We start from the raw sequence: 19,632 nt of genomic DNA on the forward strand, positions 1-19,632 counted from the left end.
TGTTTTTCCTTCACAATTTAGATTAAATTACACACTTCAGTATCCTAGTAACAATGGAGAATAAGGGTTCTTCTGTTGAAAAGAAAGAAAAGAAGAGACTGAGACGGAGAGGAAAAAGAGAGTGAAAGAGACATAGTCAATTACACGCTTTACATGCTAAATCAAAATGTCTTCATCTTCTGTTCTTTTTCACCTCATATCTGCTCTCATGACAACTGTGACCATTAATAGAATTGCAACGCCTGGCCAGTTCACTCAGGAATGTATATGTCTAATTTCAATATGTGAATGGAGAAATGAACGGGCAGACATTTTTTTATTCTTTTTTTCCCAGTATTAGTGGTAGGTGTTAGCTGCCTGGTCATAGGTGTCTAGCTGCGGCCCAATGATTCCAGGTGGTTCAATTAGGCCCCTAGCTCCAATAACAACAGGAGTCAATGTAAAGTTGGCTCAGTCTGTTTGTGCTGTGTTCCAGGCTAGTGAAACACTGAAGTCACCATTAGTTGATTTCTCCCCTTCATTAAATTGATCTAAAAAGTTGAGAGGTCTGCAACATTTGGTGCCAGATAAGTGTTCATAGTAAATCTAGGTCTAGGCTGCTAAGCAATAGCACACATGCATTTTTTTTACTGAAACTACTATGCACACTCACATTCTTTCATATTCTTAAGCTTTTGCCCTGAATACAGAAAAACACAATCTCAATTTGATAGTCACAGTGTCTACGGGTTTTGGCTTGTCTATTCGTCTGACAAAGGCAGAACTGGCTGAAGAAAAATCCTGACTAGAAGCAAAGGCTGAGTTCCAGCGTTTCAAGTCTGATTTCTGTTCTTCATCTCCCCGGAGTTTAATCATATAAGTTTCTTTATAACAGAGCTCAATCCATTGATCTATGCTCTGTCCCTTGGCATCAATCCAAAATAGGCAGTCGACAAATGCTGCAAAAGCACAGTTCTTTTAGAAAGGCAGACAACATATGGCAGCTATGGTGGAGTCTTCCCATAATATTATGTCAGCAACTCCAATATGATTCCATAGGCATCATGCTGCAAAGCTACAGGGTGTATCAGGTCATTGTTATAACAAAACCAAGATGGGCAATAAAAAGAAGCAATAAAGGAATCAGTGATGTTGTGTTGGAAGACATTCTGCAATTACAGAAATATAAACTAGCCAAACAAGTGAATATTAAAATAGAAAATCCATATTCTAACATAGTGAACTAGCTACAGTTATGAGAGAGAGGGAGAGAGAGAAAGAGAGAGAGCATGTGGCCATTAAAAAGGTGGTATAAGCCTCTGCACATCATATGTACTTTACTACTTGTGTCAAACACAGAGGTTACACTTCACTGTGAAATGCTCAATAATAAGGTATATTATGACAACACCGAATTTATGATTTAAAAAATTCACGAATGCTGATGAACACAACTAAGCTATATACCTGCAGACAAGAGCTGGCAACACAAAATAAATATTGATAAATGTTCCCCCTGGATTTTGTGATCTTTCTATTGTGGTATTTTGGGAAAAAACTGCCAGAACAATCTGATCTTGGATATTAAAAAGGAGGATTTCAGAATCTGAGAGCTCATTTATCAATTGTGTGTATGCAGATATCTGCGCGAGAAACATCGGTGCTAACATTTCACAGTGTGGGAAAAGGCTAAATACCCTTAGTCATCCATCAACATGGGAAAGGCCAGAGAACACACAAATGAAAAAAGGCAAAAGGTTGCTGTCCTTAACAAATCAGGCGATGGCTATAAAAAGATTGTGAATTGCTTGAAAATAACCATCTTGACTATTAGGGCAGTTATTAAGAAATGTAAAACAACTGAAGTTGGTTACATCTTGGGGTCACCAACACTGCAAGGCAGGGGTGTTAACACTTGTGACATGGAGGTTTTTAATAAAATAATTAATTAATTATTATTCTGGAGGACACCGTATTTTTACCATGTCAGTGCTTTTTTTTTTTGTTAACCAAACAATTATATATATAAAAGTGAATTAACTTGTGAAATTATATCCATATGTTAAAGCACTGTCTAAATATTCTAACAAAGAAATAATGCAAAATAAAATGGGACATTGTAGATGATGTTCCAGAGGAAGATTTGGCACAAGCGGCATTTTGCAGAGAGCGTATAATTGTTTTTGCATAAAGTACAGTGAATCAGCAGATTTGATTTTGTCGTGTTTTGAAACTTATTTTAGAGATGCAAACAAAATCATACATGCCATTCCGATGCACATCCAAGTGTTATCTACCCTCAGGTTTTTGGCAGCGGGTCCTTTAATTAGGTTGAGCCAGCCGATAAATTGAATACACTTTCCATACACCATTAATGATCAGAGAAATACAGCAGCCAGTTCGCCATTCAAGCATTGTCCCAGGTTGCATTGTTTTATTCATGATACCGCATGGCATATTCCCTACTGGATTCAAGGGATGATTTTGACCATACCGTATATCCTATAGCATAAAGCATACCATACAGTACATCACTTCAAAATGCAAATAGCCAGGCTTGGGCATGAGCACTGTGGATAGGTGTAACGAGTAGCGAAGGGAGACAAGACACAAGTGCAGGGGAAATAGAGGACTTCACTGAAGAATGGAAAAGTAAAATAGACCCAGGAATGGGTCTATTGACTGGCATGAGGGTCCCATCAGCACATCCTTTCCCCCTGTGATTACATGACACTGCTGCCTCTATTCAATTAGGCAACATCAGCAAGACAGAACTGTTGACGATTTACAATTTGATGTGATTGCTGCTTTCATCTTTTCATCTCTTTCATTAGTTTCCAAGAGTTGCTTTAGGGATGAGATTTTGCACCTCTTACGAGCTACCACAATAAGGAAAAAGGTGGTACTGTAACATGCCAACAGAATGTACATTAGCAAATTTTAACATACCATTCATAGGCAGTATTACACTTACATTTATGATATTTATATTTCTTTCTACACTCTTTGGAATTGCTGCTAGTTTTGTTATGTATATCTTTTTCAATTTGTTTTTGCTAAATATTTTTCTTATTGCTTACTGCGTAGATGCCGCATACTATGTGAACATAATTTCACGGCTCAGAATGACACTATGCTTTTTGTACATTTGACTATAAAAATACTTTCACTTTGAATGTGTACTTGTGACAATAATGTATGCAATATTATGTGTTGATTATATTTATGGTACTAGGTATGGTACTGTATCTCACGCCCATTATGTCAACACAACAGTTTACATAAGAGTTCAGGAACAATGTAATGGATTGTAATTTATATGGAACAGTGTATTGAGAAGTAGAGTATTGGACTGCAATATTTTCTTCATAATTGTGTTGAGTTGTTTCAAAACTTACATTTTGTATAGATGTATTATAAGATTAAATCATGTATTTAGTGTATGTATGAACTTCGGTCTTCACACTGTAATTGTCTATTGATGTGTTTGATATCATGTTACTGTATATATTTTGTGTTAAACTCAAAAAGAGTAGCTATGTACCATTCGGGGATCCTAATAAAACAGAATTTGACTTCTGTGTAACCAAGATTAAATTGTGCATAGAAGTACACACTACCAATCAAAATGTCTTTCTTTTCAATGAAAACATAAATTAAATGAGTTTGAATAGGAAATATAGCAAAATTAATAGGAAATATAGTAATGTAGTGGCTTGATGAGCACTTCTTATGTAGCTGCTCCTACAACAGCTCATCAGGGTTGAGATCTGGTGACAGTGATGGCCACACCATCGTAGACAGAATACCAGCTGACTGCTTCTTCCCTAAATAGATCTTGTATAGTTTGGAGCTGTACATTGTCCTGAAATTGGAAATTGGCTCCAATCATGTGCACGAGTGATAGCCTTCCATCATCAAGATCCCTTTTACCCCGTACAAATCTCCCACTTTATCGGCACCAAAGCACCTCAAAATCATCACAATGTCTCTACCATGAATGACATGATCAATATAAAATGATACATTTGGATTAGTTTATCATTTTAAAATTAACACAATGAACCATTGAAACAGGGGACTTGATAAAGGCCCTTTGAATGCCTATGTAGATATTCCATTAAAAGTCAGCTGTTTCCAGCTACAATAGTCATTTACAACATTAACAATGTCTACACTGCATTGCTGATTCATTTGATGTTATTTTAATGGACAAAAAAAAAAACTAGGACATTTCTAAGTGACCCCAAATGTTTGAACGTTATGGTAGTTCAGACCAAAGATAGTTTAAACTCATGGTGTTATACATGTATATACATGTAAGACAATATTCATAGAAATATGAATCTATAAAATAAATAAATCATATTATAGGAGTAAGTGATTTTAGGTGGAGTTTGTTGATGTGGCAGTGTAGTGTGAAAACTGATAACTGCGAACCCAGATGGCCCATTATCTGCCTGGGTGCTTCTGCTGGTTCTGAGGAACCCCACTGACATTGTTCCAATTATTAACAGTACTGGTTTTAGAAGGATCTAAACAATATTTACATGTTATTTTGTTTTGGAAAGTTTGTTGTTTACAGAGTTCAATTCTTCTAAAACCAAGTGTGAGGTTTAATGTAATTTAAACTGATAACACACATTTCCTGAATGTGTACTATGTTATTTACACAGGTAATAAGATAAGAAGGTTATTGTCTTTTTGGAGAAGGTCTTTTGATCCAATTCCAAAAACACACTTCATGTTTTTGGGAATCTGATGAGTTTGCGTGACCAAGCACGAAGATGTCTGGGGTTTTCAAAAAAGGTTGACTGACACATAAAGTACATTTGTTTGATCTGATTTTAGAACAGGATACAGTACTATTACAGCATATATCCAAAGCCTTTTATGAGAATCTAAGTTGTGTTGCTCTATTTATTGACCTGTTCAAGGCCTTTGATACTGTCCATCATCCTGTATTGATGGAAAAACTGTCTTCCTTGGAAATGGAAATTCATTCTTGCTGATGGTTTCACAACTATCCCAGTGAGATTTTTGGTTAGTTTTGAATGTAAATAAAACAAAGAATATGGTTTCCCCTAGGTCTAAAAACATAGGTTCAGATCATTTTAAAATTAGCACCCAGCTCAGAATTGGTGTCTTAAATTAAAAAAAAGCTTTTCTGTCACCTCGACAAATAAACAAAATAGCTCAAGCCACCTTTATGTAAGTTCTGGAATATGGTGATATACATGCATGCTTCAGCATCCATTTTAAAGTGACTGGACTCTAATGCAGCATTACGTTTTATTATCGCTGAATCTTTAGTACACACCATTGTCTTTTATACACTATTATTGGTTGGAATCCCTTGTCTTTCAGAATGGCCAGACATAGGTTCATGTTTTTTTAAACCATTCTGCAGGATGGTCCTAATTATCTTACTTAAAAACAAACTGTAAAAATAGCTGGCTAGAACTAAAGGTACCGCAGGCTCATTCCAAGATGGAAAAAAACCTTGTTTACCTACTATGCCACCCAATCTTGGAGTCTTCTGCAGGATGACCTTAAGCTGAAGTCCACTGGGCCTTTAACCCAGTTAAAACAATCTCGGTCTCTGTTTGTTTTCTCGTTATGAATAAAATAATCAAATCTGGTGAACAAATGTGAATCAATTTCATTTCATTATAACTTCAGATATATTAGGATACATTTTGTATATTACCATGCAAAAAGTCTACATATGGCCCCTTGAAAGTGTAGCCTATCATAAGCATTTGGAACAATAAAAGCATGCAAGGATTGACTTCAAATTTTCTGTGGTCCTATTATATCATCATATTTTTATCATGTGATTAGCATATTTGTAAAAGTAGAATAATCTTACTCACAATATTCCTAAAATATGTTAAAAAATGCACAATAAATAAAGTGCACAATATAATTTGGATTAAAAACATATTTGGTAAACAGTTGCTTGAAAACCAAAATGAGTTTCATTATTCATAATCCAAGATGACATGAGCAACATCTTAGTACATGATACTGTAAGTCCAGTATTGCTTTTGCATAATCCAACGAGAACATAGAGAAACAAAAATACCCGTGCCTGCTTCAGAATGTAATCCACAGAGGGAAGGAAGGATAACACTTTCATTTGGTATTCTACTCCACAGAAGATACTCCTAGCACTGTCACTCTGCTCCTCTCCTCCTTCTCCTCTCCATGCTCCCTCCTACTCAGTCTCACCATCTGTCTGCAATTCCATATAACATTATTCGTAACATTCTCCAAAGTGAATTTATATTCTCCTTTCATTGAATGTTAGTCAGATCTAAGTCCCTCAGTAGTATTGTGTGTGTGTTAGGCGTTCTTACTCCCTCTTCTCCTCTTTCTCTCTCCCTCCACCCCCTATAGCAGTGGTTTTCAATCGGTGTAGAGAGGCACACTAGTGTGCCTTGAGGAACTCTACATGTTCCTATTTTTTATACACTTAATTATACATAAAGGTGACCTGTAGGATGCACATCTAATTTAAACTTTTAAGCACTAGTGCCACTCACATAATACATTTGAATAGCACTGCTGTGTTAATCTAGCTATACCACCATAAACACTGTCATGCCTCCTTTCAAATTTTAGTCAAGCTTAGTTCTCAATCAGGGTACATCTTTATCAGTCTTTCAAGTCCATTGCACTCAGGCTGTTGTTACATTTGTTTCATTTGAGGGGTGCACATCAAAAGCAAAATAATTTAGATGATCTTGCTTTGCCTGTGAGAAGGATTAGCACAGGAAAATCAAATTTGTGGTTATTTGTGCTTTTCCAATGCAGAAAACTGTTTGGCTCTAGCTCAAACCATTATGAAGACAAAGTGTTACCAGACCAAATAAAATAAACATTAAAACACACAAATGAATCATCATGAGTATGGAACAATGCAAATGAAAATATTCTCTATTAAAATTACTCTATTTAATGTAAAAAAGATAATGCCACCGCTCGAAATCAGTTGGGATCCACTTATCTATAGCAAATGCTTATTTGCAATACCAAAAATAAAGACAGGACTTGAAACCCTCAGAATTTTCATCTCGATTAAAATATGTGGCCAAGGAATATGACAAGTGCTGAGCATCAAAACGTGTCACTTTCGGGATTAAATTGCAGTTGGCCTGGAACAGTGAATGGGGTACTGTTAATGTAAGCAAGTGCCTATTTGACAAGACAAGATCTCTAGACAACCAAGTTCAGTGCCTCACTTAACATCCCAAATTAATCTTCAATCATTAATACTATTGGGAAAGGTAGAGGGAATATGCATTATGCACTCACACAACAAGGACCTACCTTAAAAAATAGTAATAATAATGGCACTTTCAGCGTTTACAACTTTCCATGTTGGTAAAGCATATTTGTTTCTTGCTCAAATACGTTTCTCAGATTTTAGCAATGTCCAAATTATATTTTAGTTAGGTATCATCTTAACTATAAGAAAATGCAAACACCTTTTTTAGATTTGTTGCCACTTCAGACAGTTACAGCGTGTGAAATCTATACTCATTAATATGTATAACACTTTGATTTCACACACAAACAATTATGTGTGGCAATTGTAAAAAAATAATAATAATCACCACAGCAAACGTATTCCCATCAATCAATTTAATGTGCGATTGTATTTGTAGCAAATACAAGCTTCTTAATGTTACCTATTTATTTAGCTACTAATAGAAAGCAATTTAACTGGCTAGCGCCTAGCCACTGTGATGTACGTTTCTATTTAGTCAGCCATACAAAAAGACAAACAAAAAGACAAACAAACAGAACTTGCTTTGAGATTTGTACATTTTGACCAGCAGATCCTGTTCCCAAGGTATTTAGATGGACAGAAGTTATAGTTTATTAAACAACAAGGGTCATCCTGGCTGATAATGGCTATGTGGTGTACATTTGTGAAATTGTTCAGATAGAAATGGTCGCTGCACACCCGGCTCCTCACTGTGAATTGTTTAGCATTTTTTGTTTTTAGAAACATTTCTTTCTAGAAATGCAATCCATTTCTGCTTGACTCTTATGTTTTTTGGAAAGCTGAAGATACAATGCTACAAGCTCTATACCAAATGTGACAACACCATTAAAGTACAACTGATTATGCTACATGACGCACAAGGAGATAATTGCATTGTGATGAGAATTCTATAAGAAAAAAAATGAAACACTAGCAGTGTTTACACCAGTGACGTATTTCTGACGCCAACATAGTAATAACAAAGGTACCAGACAAATAATACATTTGTGTTGTTATTGAAGGACATAGTCAACATAACAATATAAAAAAACAACTATTGTTTCTAATATCTTTTAAATAATAATAATAATAGTATTTTCATCTGTTCATTCTACTGTATGTTATACAGGTGCTGGTCATAAAAATAGAATATCATCAAAAAGTTGATTTATTTCAGTAATTCCATTCAAAAAGTGAAACTTGTATAATGTATACATTCATTCCACACAGACTGATATATTTCAAGTGTTTATGTCTTTTAATTTTGATGATAATAACTGACAACTAATGAAAAACCCAAATTCAGTATCTCAGAAAACTAGAATATTGTGAAAAGGTTCAATATTGAAGACACCTGGTGCCACACTCTAATCAGCTAATTAACCCAAAACACCTGCAAAGGCCTTTAAATTGTCTCTCAGTCTAGTTCTGTAGGCAACACAATCATGGGGAAGACTGCTGACTTGACAGCTGTCCTAAAGATGACCATTGACACCTTGCATAAGGAGGGCAAGACACAAAAGGTCATAGCTAAAGAGGCTGGCTGTTCACAGAGCTCTGTGTCCAAGCACATTAATAGAGAGGCGAAGGGAAGGAAAAGATGTGGTAGAAAAAAGTGTACAAGCAATAGGGATAACCGCACCCTGGAGAAGATTGTGAAACAAAACCCATTCAAAAATGTGGGGGAGATTCACAAAGAGTGGACTGCAGCTGGACTCAGTGCTTCAAGAACTACCATGCACAGACGTATGCAAGACAAGGGTTTCAGCTGTCTCATTTTTTGTGTCAAGCCACTCTTGAACAAGACACAGCATCAGAAGCGTCTCGCCTGGGCTAAAGACAAAAAGGACTGGACTGCTGCTGAGTTATGTTCTCTGATTGAAGTACATTTTGCATTTCCTTTGGAAATCAAGGTTCCAGAGTCTGGAGGAAGAGAGGAGAGGCACAGAATCCATGTTGCTTGAAGTCGAGTGTAAAGTTTCCACAGTCAGTGATGATTTTGGGTGCCATGTCATCTGCTGGTGTTGGTCCACTGTGTTTTCTGAGGTCCAAGGTCAACGCAGCCATCTACCAGGAAGTTTTAGAGCACTTCATGCTTCCTGCTGCTCATCAACTTTATGGAGATGCATATTTCATTTTCCAACAGGACTTGGCACCTGCACACAGTGCCAAAGCTACCAGTACCTGGTTTAAGGACCATGGTATCCCTGTTCTTAATTGCCCAGCAAACTCGCCTGACATTAACCCTATAGAAAATCTATGGGGTATTGTGAAGAGGAAGATGCGATACGCCAGACCCAATAATGCAGAATAGCTGAAGGCCACTATCAGAGCAACCTGGGCTCTCATAACACCTGAGCAGTGCCACAGACTGATCGACTCCATGCCACGCCGCATTGCTGCAGTAATTCAGGTAAAAGGAGCCCCAAATAAGTATTGAGTGCTGTACATGCTCATACTTTTCATGTTTATACTTTTCAGTTGGCCAACATTTCTAAAAATATTTTTTTTGTATTGGTCTTAAGTAATATTCCAATTTTCTGAGATACTGAATTTGGGATTTTTATTAGTTCTCAGTCATAATCATCACAATTAAAAGAAATAAACATTTGAAATATATCAGTCTGTGAGTAATGAATGAATATAATATACAAGTTTCACTTTTGGAATGGAATTACTGAAATAAATCAACGTTTTGATGATATTCTAATTTTATTACCAGCACCTGTACTGTCCCATGTGAGTATACCCAAACACAAAAAGAAAAACCAAAACACAGATTTTATTGTGTAATACACATTTTATTATAATACACATTTAAAAAACAAAGATAAAACATAGTAGAAGTATTTTATGAACAAAGTTGTATCATCAAAAAGAAAAGAAATGCCACCCAAATGCAACATCTGTTTGAGGAAAGCATCTGTGGTGGGCTGACACCAAGTGTGTTGAAAATGACAGTAGCCCACGTTAGAGCGTTGGTGACAACAGTTGTTCCAACACAAGTCATGATAACTCTCATCCGCATAAAACCCTTCCCCACAAACAGGTCGCTTGCAGTTAACACGTGGCGTAGATTCTGATCCGAGTGTGTATGGCAGTCTCTCTTCCCAGGGAGATGTGTGGCGAGAAGCTGTGCATTAGAATCCAGCAGAGCAATCTTAGTCGCTTCCTTGGCCTTCATATGGCTCTTCCATATGCCAGACTCGTGATGAAGTATTTCCTACTCTCCTGCTATTGAGGCACTGATTGAACACAATGTGTGTATTGATAGCAGACAATCCATGAAGCTGTAGAACACAGCCACAGGCCAATGGCGACTTCGTCCACCAAGTACAGCCGTTCCATTGGATCCAACGACTCCACACCACCCTACAGAATAACATTCAGTAGAAATGGTTTAGGATTAATATTGTTAGCCAAAGTCATATCTCATGTCATAAACTGCATACCTTAATTTACATTGTGATGTAATGTTGACATACCTTTGTGTGATTGTAGCGTGCAGTTGTTGGTATCTGTCTCCGGTTTTCTTATTGTTGTTTCCGTATCGATAGCAACTGTAGGAAGCATGGTGCTCATTACGCACATTTTCTTTCTGGCTTTGCCTTGGTTAGGGTAGGTGTCATCTTGCCATTTTTCATCACTGTTGTTAAAAACAGCTGCTAGGCAAGTGCCTTATTTTGTGCAGATGGAGTAAGCTCAAGTCTTGCTTTGTTCACAGTTCCAATTAGGATTGTTTTCATTTGCAAGCAGTACGTTTGCCAATGACAGTTATTTGAAAAAAAATTGTGTGTGGTGAGCATGTGAGTTGAAAACCAGTTACAGTTCGTTTTCATAATTACAAAGGGAAAATGCGAAGATTTGCAGTCAAATGGTGAAAATATATTACAAATGCTGTAAATGCATGATATGAATTGTGCTGAAATTATGTTAAAACAAAGTAGTCTAGATAGCACATTTATTGTAACTACCAATGCACTGAAATAACATATTTTTAAGATGGTTGCAAAATTTATTTTACTGTGCCTTTAAGGAATATGATTATAGGCACATATGTCATACCATTCTACCACAGTGTCTTAGAATTGTGTTCGATTATAACAGTGAGCATATTTGATTTAATTCAGCCTACCAAATAGTACAGAGTCAGGTCCTGGCTGACCAGTACACGTAGGAGCTTTCAATAAAGTGTATCCATGATGGTGTGTTTGTGTGGAACGTACAATACCACAACATAATAATTATCTTACCTGATTTAGAGAAGCACAGCATAGGTTGAGGGGCATGCAAGGAAAATAAAGAAAAGACAGACTGTTAGTGAGAAAGCAATTTGTAAAATGAGTAGAATCCATTTAATTTACAAAGTGGAGTAAAAATGTTTGATTAGCTGACTGAAATACATTAAAGTAATTGGGGCTAATCACTTTACAAAAGTGTTGGGATTAACAAGATTTGTCATCAGATTGCTATTTAAAATGATTTTTTTTAAATTAAACAGTTGAACACCTAAATGTTAGCTGGAGACACTTTTGCTACCCAATTGGAACACATTTCATCGCCCAGTGACGATTCTCTCAGCCCCCAGGGAGGCTTCCTGCTTAATGTTGTTATGGAAATAAGTAGTTAGCTGGTTAACTCAATCTTTGACACAAACGGTTTGCTCAACCTTTGACCAGCTGTTTACATAGCAGCACCTGTTGGGATGAGGCATCTTTTCTTTGGAAAAACTCATGTTAGCTAACTAGTTACAAACTAACTAACAGTAGGTACATTGCTTACTTACACACGTAAAGTCATGTATACAGCACAGGCTAGCAGCATCCCTCATGTCTCATCTACATCAACAGCTAGCATGGTACTCTCAATGACTGCCAAATTGGCATCCCATTGGCATCCCACATGACATCCCATTGGTCTACAAAATTTCACAACAAATATCATTAACAGGTCAAAAAGCGATAACACATCAAAGAAGCTTTTAAGTTGATGTGCCAACTCTTTCAACAATAGATTGTTGTTTGCAATGCATTTGGGACAGCTCATTTTCGATTTAGCTTGGTACCTAGAGTAGTGTGCAACAGCAATGCAACCAACCTGAAAATAAAGACCAGAGACTGCAATAATTTTAAATATTGTAAGTATTGATTTCATAATCCATATGACTGTAATAATGTATCGTTTAATAATAAATAAATCTTCAGTTCATAAACAAACATGTAGACAGATAAATAAGACAGCTAACTACATTGCACTGTTGCCCAAAACTATTATTAATATTTAGGCAGGGAAAACAGCTACAAGGGCATGTGTTTCACCCATTGAGGGCATTGGCAGTGCAAAATGTTCCTGTTGCAATTGTGTAAAGAAGTGTGTCTATATAGTATGTATATAGTATAGTATGTTATTTATACGTATGAATAGGCCCATAGCGCACAAAGCTATATTTGAACAGTCATTATTAATGTATCTACAGACCAGTTATAAATTCCTCTCCCCTATGTATTATTGACACAATCAAATTATTCTCTCAGATCCTTTATTACTATACATGAGTAACTATATTATTCACAAGAAGGGCTTGATTTGACCAAGTTAATGGAAATACTTTCCAAGAATACTTATTATTTTTCACAAAATAGCTTCGACTTCAGGTTAATGTCCCTAGTGCACCAGCGTAAGTTAACAATCTGTACATTAAAGTTGAACAACTGGTTATAACAGAGGAATGGTCCTTGGAATACTTAAATGTTTGGCCTGTTTGAGCTCCAAATAATAGCACACATGCACACACACTTAGCAATCATTTGAGCACATGGCACATTATGCTGTTCTTGAAGTACAGGTTGTTTCTGTTCAAGGCATATCAACAATGCCAGCAAGTTGTGGTGCAAATTGGCTCAGCACCATCCATAGGAGCTGGCAAGTACTTCCTGGTTCAGCAAGCATTGTAAAAAATAAATAAATAAATAAATAAATAAAGGCTAAATGCCTTTGCATGATGTGTTTTGGAAGACACATCCGGATCAATGACTGTCCCAAGTGGCTTCAGTAAGTATTTAAACCCCTTCACATCCTCTACATCTTTTTAAGTTGTTTACTCAATGTATCAAGGACTAAATACATCTTTTTTTGCTGTGTATCAGTTGTCAATACCCTATAAGAACAAAGCAATAACAAGTTATTTAAAACTTTGTTCAAATTCATAAAAAATTAAAATTGCATCTCAGATGCATGCTGTGTCCTTTGTTCATCCATAATATGTCTCTGGTAAATCATTGGAATCTATCGGAGGTATCAGAATTGATTGAATACGATTTAGAAAGGCACACTCCTGTCCCACACTTCAGAGTGCATGTCAGAGAAAGAAACACCACAAAGTCTAAGGAAATCTCCATAGACCTCAGAACCTGAAGCAAAGATCTGGGGATGCTTAGAAAAAATGCTATAGCATTCACTGAAAGATCCCAAGAGCACAGTAAGCTCCCTCATTGTCAAATGGCAGAACATTAGAACCGCCAAGACTCTTTTGGCCATCAAAGTATCCAGGCAAAACAAGAACAGCCATTCTAACAGAGCTTCAGATTATCTGCAACAATACTTCATACAGCCCGTTAGACAGAAGCCACTCATGAGTAAAATGCATATGACATGCTCCCTGACATCATGAGACAAAATACTCAAATATCTCAAATATGATTTTCTAGCTAATAACATATTGAAGTACATTGGTGTAAGCTTATGGGGTTGCTTCTCAGCGGCAGAGAGACTGGTCAGGATTGAGGGAAGAATAAACAAAACAAATTACAAAGAGGTATGCAAAACCTCATAATGGGGCAAAGATTAATCTGTCAGCATGACAACAACCTGACAAAAAGGAGGACACTGGAATTGCTTTGGAAAAGTCTGTGAAAATCCTTGAGTGGCCCTGCAAAAGCCTGGACTTGAACCCCATTGAACATATGATAGGAAACCTGAAGATCACATTTCACTAACGATACCCAATCAATCTAACAGAGCTTGAGAGGATCTCCAAGGAAGAATGTGAAAAAACAAATCCAGTAGCAAAGCTGGTCAAGGCCTACATCATGAACATGTACAGTTTTGATTGCAGCCAAAGGCACTTCCAAAACAATAAAAGTTTTGTTTTGATGTTATGGTGTATCGTGCAGATTGATGACAAAGAAATATATATTTGCTGAGTTGTAAATTCAATAAAGGTTATAACAAAAAGGTAAAGGGGTATTCACAGGTGCAAAACTACCTAAAATATTTATTGTGATGGAGTGTGTTATGAATATATTTTAGTTTTAATATATTATAATATATTAAAACTATAATAATTAATATTTAATTATAGTGTTCCATATGTTTAAAAAATGCCAATGAAGGGCTTGTAGACATGTAAGTCTGGGCGATGCCTAATGTGTTTGTTAACCAACAGTAAATGACAGTGAGAAAGACAATAATTTGTGTGACAAATATAATAATTACAGCCTGACAAAATGTCATGACCTCCACAGCCGACACATCTCGCTTTCTTGGTTTGTCTTTGAGTCTCTGTCTCTCTCTGGACAGTGATATAACATTCAGACGGTTTGCTCTTATCAGCTTATCAAGACTATTTGAAAATGGCAGGCATGAAAGTAAAAGGCCCCAAGGCCTTCACTGTAGCACTCTATCAGGCCCTGGATCCAGCAAGCTTATAGGCCTCTCTACAGATGAGTCCTTACCACCTTCACTGTGACCTTGTTGCTGCTGACAAGCTAGCGTGAATGGTACCAGGTAATAGGACGCAGTATTTAGGGTATGTGAGTGTGAGCTTGTGTGTGCGTGAGGGAGAGAGAGAGAGAAGAGAATCTGAGTGAGTGATTGAGCGTTTTAATGTGTGGGTGCATGGGTGTGTATATATGCACAATTATTATGACTGATGAAAATAACACCAAAACCAAGGGTATTGTTTTATGGATCCCGGTTAAGCAAGGGAGGGTTTTTTGTGTGTGCAGGTATTCAACACGTCCAACACGTCCACGTCTAACAATTCTAGACTCTTCTGACCTGCATTAACCAATGTGAGTATAACCTCCGTTCAACACGATTCCTGAGAAGCTATTGTTACCCAACTCAGACAAAGCAGAATACAGCGCTTAAGCCTGTTAAGACAGAAAGGTACTGCAGCAAACTAAAAAGTACAATGTTGCTTCTTCCTTTTTCTAGTCTGCAGATTTCTGGAAACCTGACAGTTGTGAGGATTCTATGTAACCTCTGGCATGCATTTACAGTTAACACAACTCCTCTAGAAGGTTCTCAAGTCCTCTTGAGGTGGATTTGTCTAGCCAGCTAATTATGTGTCAGCTGCATACAGCGACTTTATGTGGGGTCAAACATAACAAATTGCACAGCTGCTCAACTTCTCAGTCTAGCATCCACTAGATATGAATGATGTCAGTGTTGTGGCCACATGGATTTACACCAACTGCTATTCCTCAAAAACTAAGACAAAATGTGTTAAAATTCACATAATAATGTTGGGTTTGATTAAGGCATGAAGACCATGTAGCCAAGTTGTTATTTTACTTTACTGTATGTTTTCTTTAGTTGACAGATAGCAACAGACACTATTTATTAGAATTATAGGATCATTTCATTACATTTTCATTTAAGTTTAATTTGTTTAATTTGTTGTGGTTAGAAGAGAGACAAATATGATAAAGGGGGCTCTTCATCTGAGAAAACGGCATGGAAAATAAAATGGAACCAAAATACATGACCAATATTTTACCAAAATGTCCTGAGTATTGGTAAAAGCAGATTAAAACGGTGAAGGCTCAAAATGACTAAAATGTGACTAAAACAAAAAAGCATTAATAACAAAATATAAAACTGCTACAAAAGGTTTAAGTTGGGAGTGATTGCATAGATTTCTATTGGTTACATTTCAAGGAACCTATTCTCACATTCCTGCTGAAGGCATGGTAAGTGTGGTGTTCACACTTCTTTTTATTTAGGTAGAATATATAGAGTTAGGTATCTGCCAAAAGTTAAGTGTACAAATTGTTGGGATCATAAGAAAATCCATAGGTAAATTGTTATGACCTTAAAAAATGTCATACATAAACGTAAGCGTGATATTAGATCTGTGAACGTAACACTCTATGACAGACTAATATATGTGCTTGTACACGACTAGTTTCACAATTCTAAAATAGAACATCAGGATCTGGAGTTTTGGCTGGTTGATCTCATCCTCCCGAAAAAGTAACCAAAACTTTCTGGGAGGAGTGCTAATGTAACAGCCACAGACAGTGTGAAAAACAGGAAATCAGGGAAACCGGAAATACTGTAGGTATTCTTGCAGGCATAATGCAAACTGGTTTTTACGTGCATAGTCCATGTTTGTAACTGTTCTTTATTTGTGCATACGTTTCATGTGTAATAAAATACTCACTTACACTTATAGAAAATGTATTATAATGCAGGCCTACACATTTGTTGTTGTTCCCAAATACTCAAACAGTGTTGCTTTATGGATCTCCCCCCCCCGCCCCCAGGTTGTTGCTGTAAAATGAGACCTTAAAATGAAATGCCAATGGTTTTTGCTTTTTATGTGTGCAGGGCATAGCAGATTGTAATAAAGTGTTGTCATACATGTAGTAAACACAGATGCACACAGGTGTCCAAATGTATGTGTGGATGTGTACTGCATAACACACTGATTTCAAGTTATGGGAAAAAGTTGTTTTCTTTTCTCAAAATGTTCGAACACTCCTCAAACAACAAAAGCACAGTAGAAGAAAACAAAAACATTTGGCCTACATCTCACCTTTGAGGGTCTGGCCACAATACTTCATTCACATCACCTGACGTCATCTTGAGCAAGGCAGCGTCAAGTCTCCTGGAGTACCATTATCCAGGCCTTGCATGACCCATGATCAATCCACAAGCCTCCTCCATTGCCGGTAGGAGGATGCCTTGGTGGGGCTGGCGATAATACACATTCCAACGCCACGCAGAGAATTCTTTAATAGGATTCAAGAATAGAGAATATGGGGGGAGATCAACAATGTACCTGAGCTGCTCTGACCCTTGGTCATTGGGGATTTGTCTGTTATGGAGGGTGTCCAGAATTGGGATAATGTGTACCTGTGGCCTATTTATAGTGCTCAAGCTCTGATTTGTGTGTGAACTCATTATCTAAAACTTTTTTACATGTATAATGTAGAAAGGCAATGGGTGAAATAGTGTAGCAATGCGGAGACCAATGTTTACAGTTTTGCTAGAAGTGTGTTATTACATAGAAAACTGAGTGTAAAACAGTGAGTTGTGTTTACAATTATGCAAAAAGCGTGTTATAAAATGATCAACTGGGTGTAAAGCAGAGTACGTGCATTCAGACTGGCACACGTGGTGAATGCATTGGCTACAAGTGTTAATGGTTTTAGAGGTTGTGATCCATGAATCACTGTTAGTGTTTAAGCATTCAGAAAAAAAACTGCAACAACATGGATTTAGTGCTATTTCCTGAGCCAAACACAACTGCATCGCTACTGGCGGATTTGCTCTAAAAAGGTGGCATTCAAAAACACCACAGATCTGAAGAACCATCTCCGGATCCTCCATGTGTATTTTTACAATATTATTAAGCTTACACTATAATAGCGGCATACAATTAACAACATCAATTAAATCATTTATCCCAATTATTTCTGTGACAATTAATCACCAACTAAAATGTGATAATCGTGACAGCCCTAGCCATAGGAATTAGATAGCGCTATAGACACTGTGTTAAAGGGCGTTTTATATCCTCTAAAGCTAGTATGAAGTCAGTTTGGCATTACACCCCTTTCAAACACATTTGTTCAATGTAAGTTTCCCAGGCCTATCATTGAAAGCCCTGGTCTAAAAGGCTAGGGTAGGCAGTATGTTTGTGCTAATTTAACCAGATGACACAGTGCTATACACAACATGTATTTGTTAAGGACATCTATTATTAGATATGTGCACCGCTTGTTGAAAACTGTGAATTCATTATACCTCCTCTGCAATTAAAATTAAACACACACACAAAACAAACTATGCACAGAAGGAGACCAAGGACACTTACGCCTTTTCTCACTAGGATTTGATATACCACTGAGTGATTTTGAATCCATTACATTAAATCAAGTAATGGCAGAAATAGTACAACAATAATGATAATCATAATTTATTACATTTATAAAGCGCTTTTCATCATTTAGAATAATCTCAAGGTGCATTAAATAAAACCAAATAAACCAAACAATTAAGGACAAGAAAAACACAGTTATCAAAAAAAAAGCCTTCCTATATAAAAATACCTTTAGGCCTGTTTTCAATCAGCCCAGAGACTGTAGTGATTCTGGATGACACTCATGAGGGTAGGAGCGGTCAAACTAAAAGCCTGATCCCCCAAGAAGCAGAGCTTGGTCAGGGGATCTCTTGACCTGAGGGTGTGGGTAGGGTTATGCAGGGACGGCAGTCCCTTGACATATAAAGGGGTACTGCTGTGAATACAATGGTAGGACATGACATACAATATAAAGGGGTACTGCTGTGAATACAATGGTAGGACATGACATACAATATAAAGGGGTCCTGCTGTGAATACAATGGTAGGACATGACATACAATATAAAGGGGCACTGCCGTGAATACAATGGTAGGACATGACATACAATATAAAGGGGCACTGCTGTGAATACAATGGTAGGACATGACATACAATATAAAGGGGCACTGCTGTGAATACAATGGTAGGACATGACATACAATATAAAGGGGTACTGCTGTGAATACAATGGTAGGACATGACATACAATATAAAGGGGTACTGCTGTGAATACAATGGTAGGACATGACATACAATATAAAGGGGCACTGCCGTGAATACAATGGTAGGACATGACATACAATATAAACCCATAAATACAGAAAGACGGTTTCACAGACAATGATTATTCTCAAGGGTGTCAAAGTGTGTTTAATCGAGTGAAAATACAGTGGCGTCCAGCACCAGATCTGCTAGGGCTGGTGTATGATCTGCTAGGGTTGGTGTGTTGGGTACCTTAGCCAGCTGGAACTGCAACCCAGTGCAGTGCAAGAGGACATGAATTAAGGCACACATCCTCTCTGCCCAGCGTCCAGCCTCGAGGCTGGGTTATTCTGATCCAGCTCAGGCTGCGTATTACATACTACCAGTTGGTCTCTAGTCCAAAAGCGGACACTACTATCACTGATCCACCGTGATGCAGCCAACACAAAATGAAGAGCATCTCCCCCACATACTGACCTAGTGGCCCTTGCACTCGCCTCCACTATGCTTTCTGCTCAATTTCTGCCTCTGACATCACAGT

At 37.2% G+C, this 19,632-nt stretch overlaps 1 protein-coding gene across 4 annotated transcripts in view; it reads right to left on the minus strand.

The window, feature by feature from the left end:
• The window catches only part of grid1a (glutamate receptor, ionotropic, delta 1a), a 270,217-nt gene that overhangs the window by 154,045 nt on the left and 96,540 nt on the right, over positions 1 to 19,632 (minus strand). The window lies entirely within an intron of this gene.

The sequence above is a fragment of the Esox lucius genome, chromosome 6 (genome assembly GCF_011004845.1).
Source record: "Esox lucius isolate fEsoLuc1 chromosome 6, fEsoLuc1.pri, whole genome shotgun sequence".
Classification (NCBI taxonomy): domain Eukaryota; kingdom Metazoa; phylum Chordata; class Actinopteri; order Esociformes; family Esocidae; genus Esox; species Esox lucius.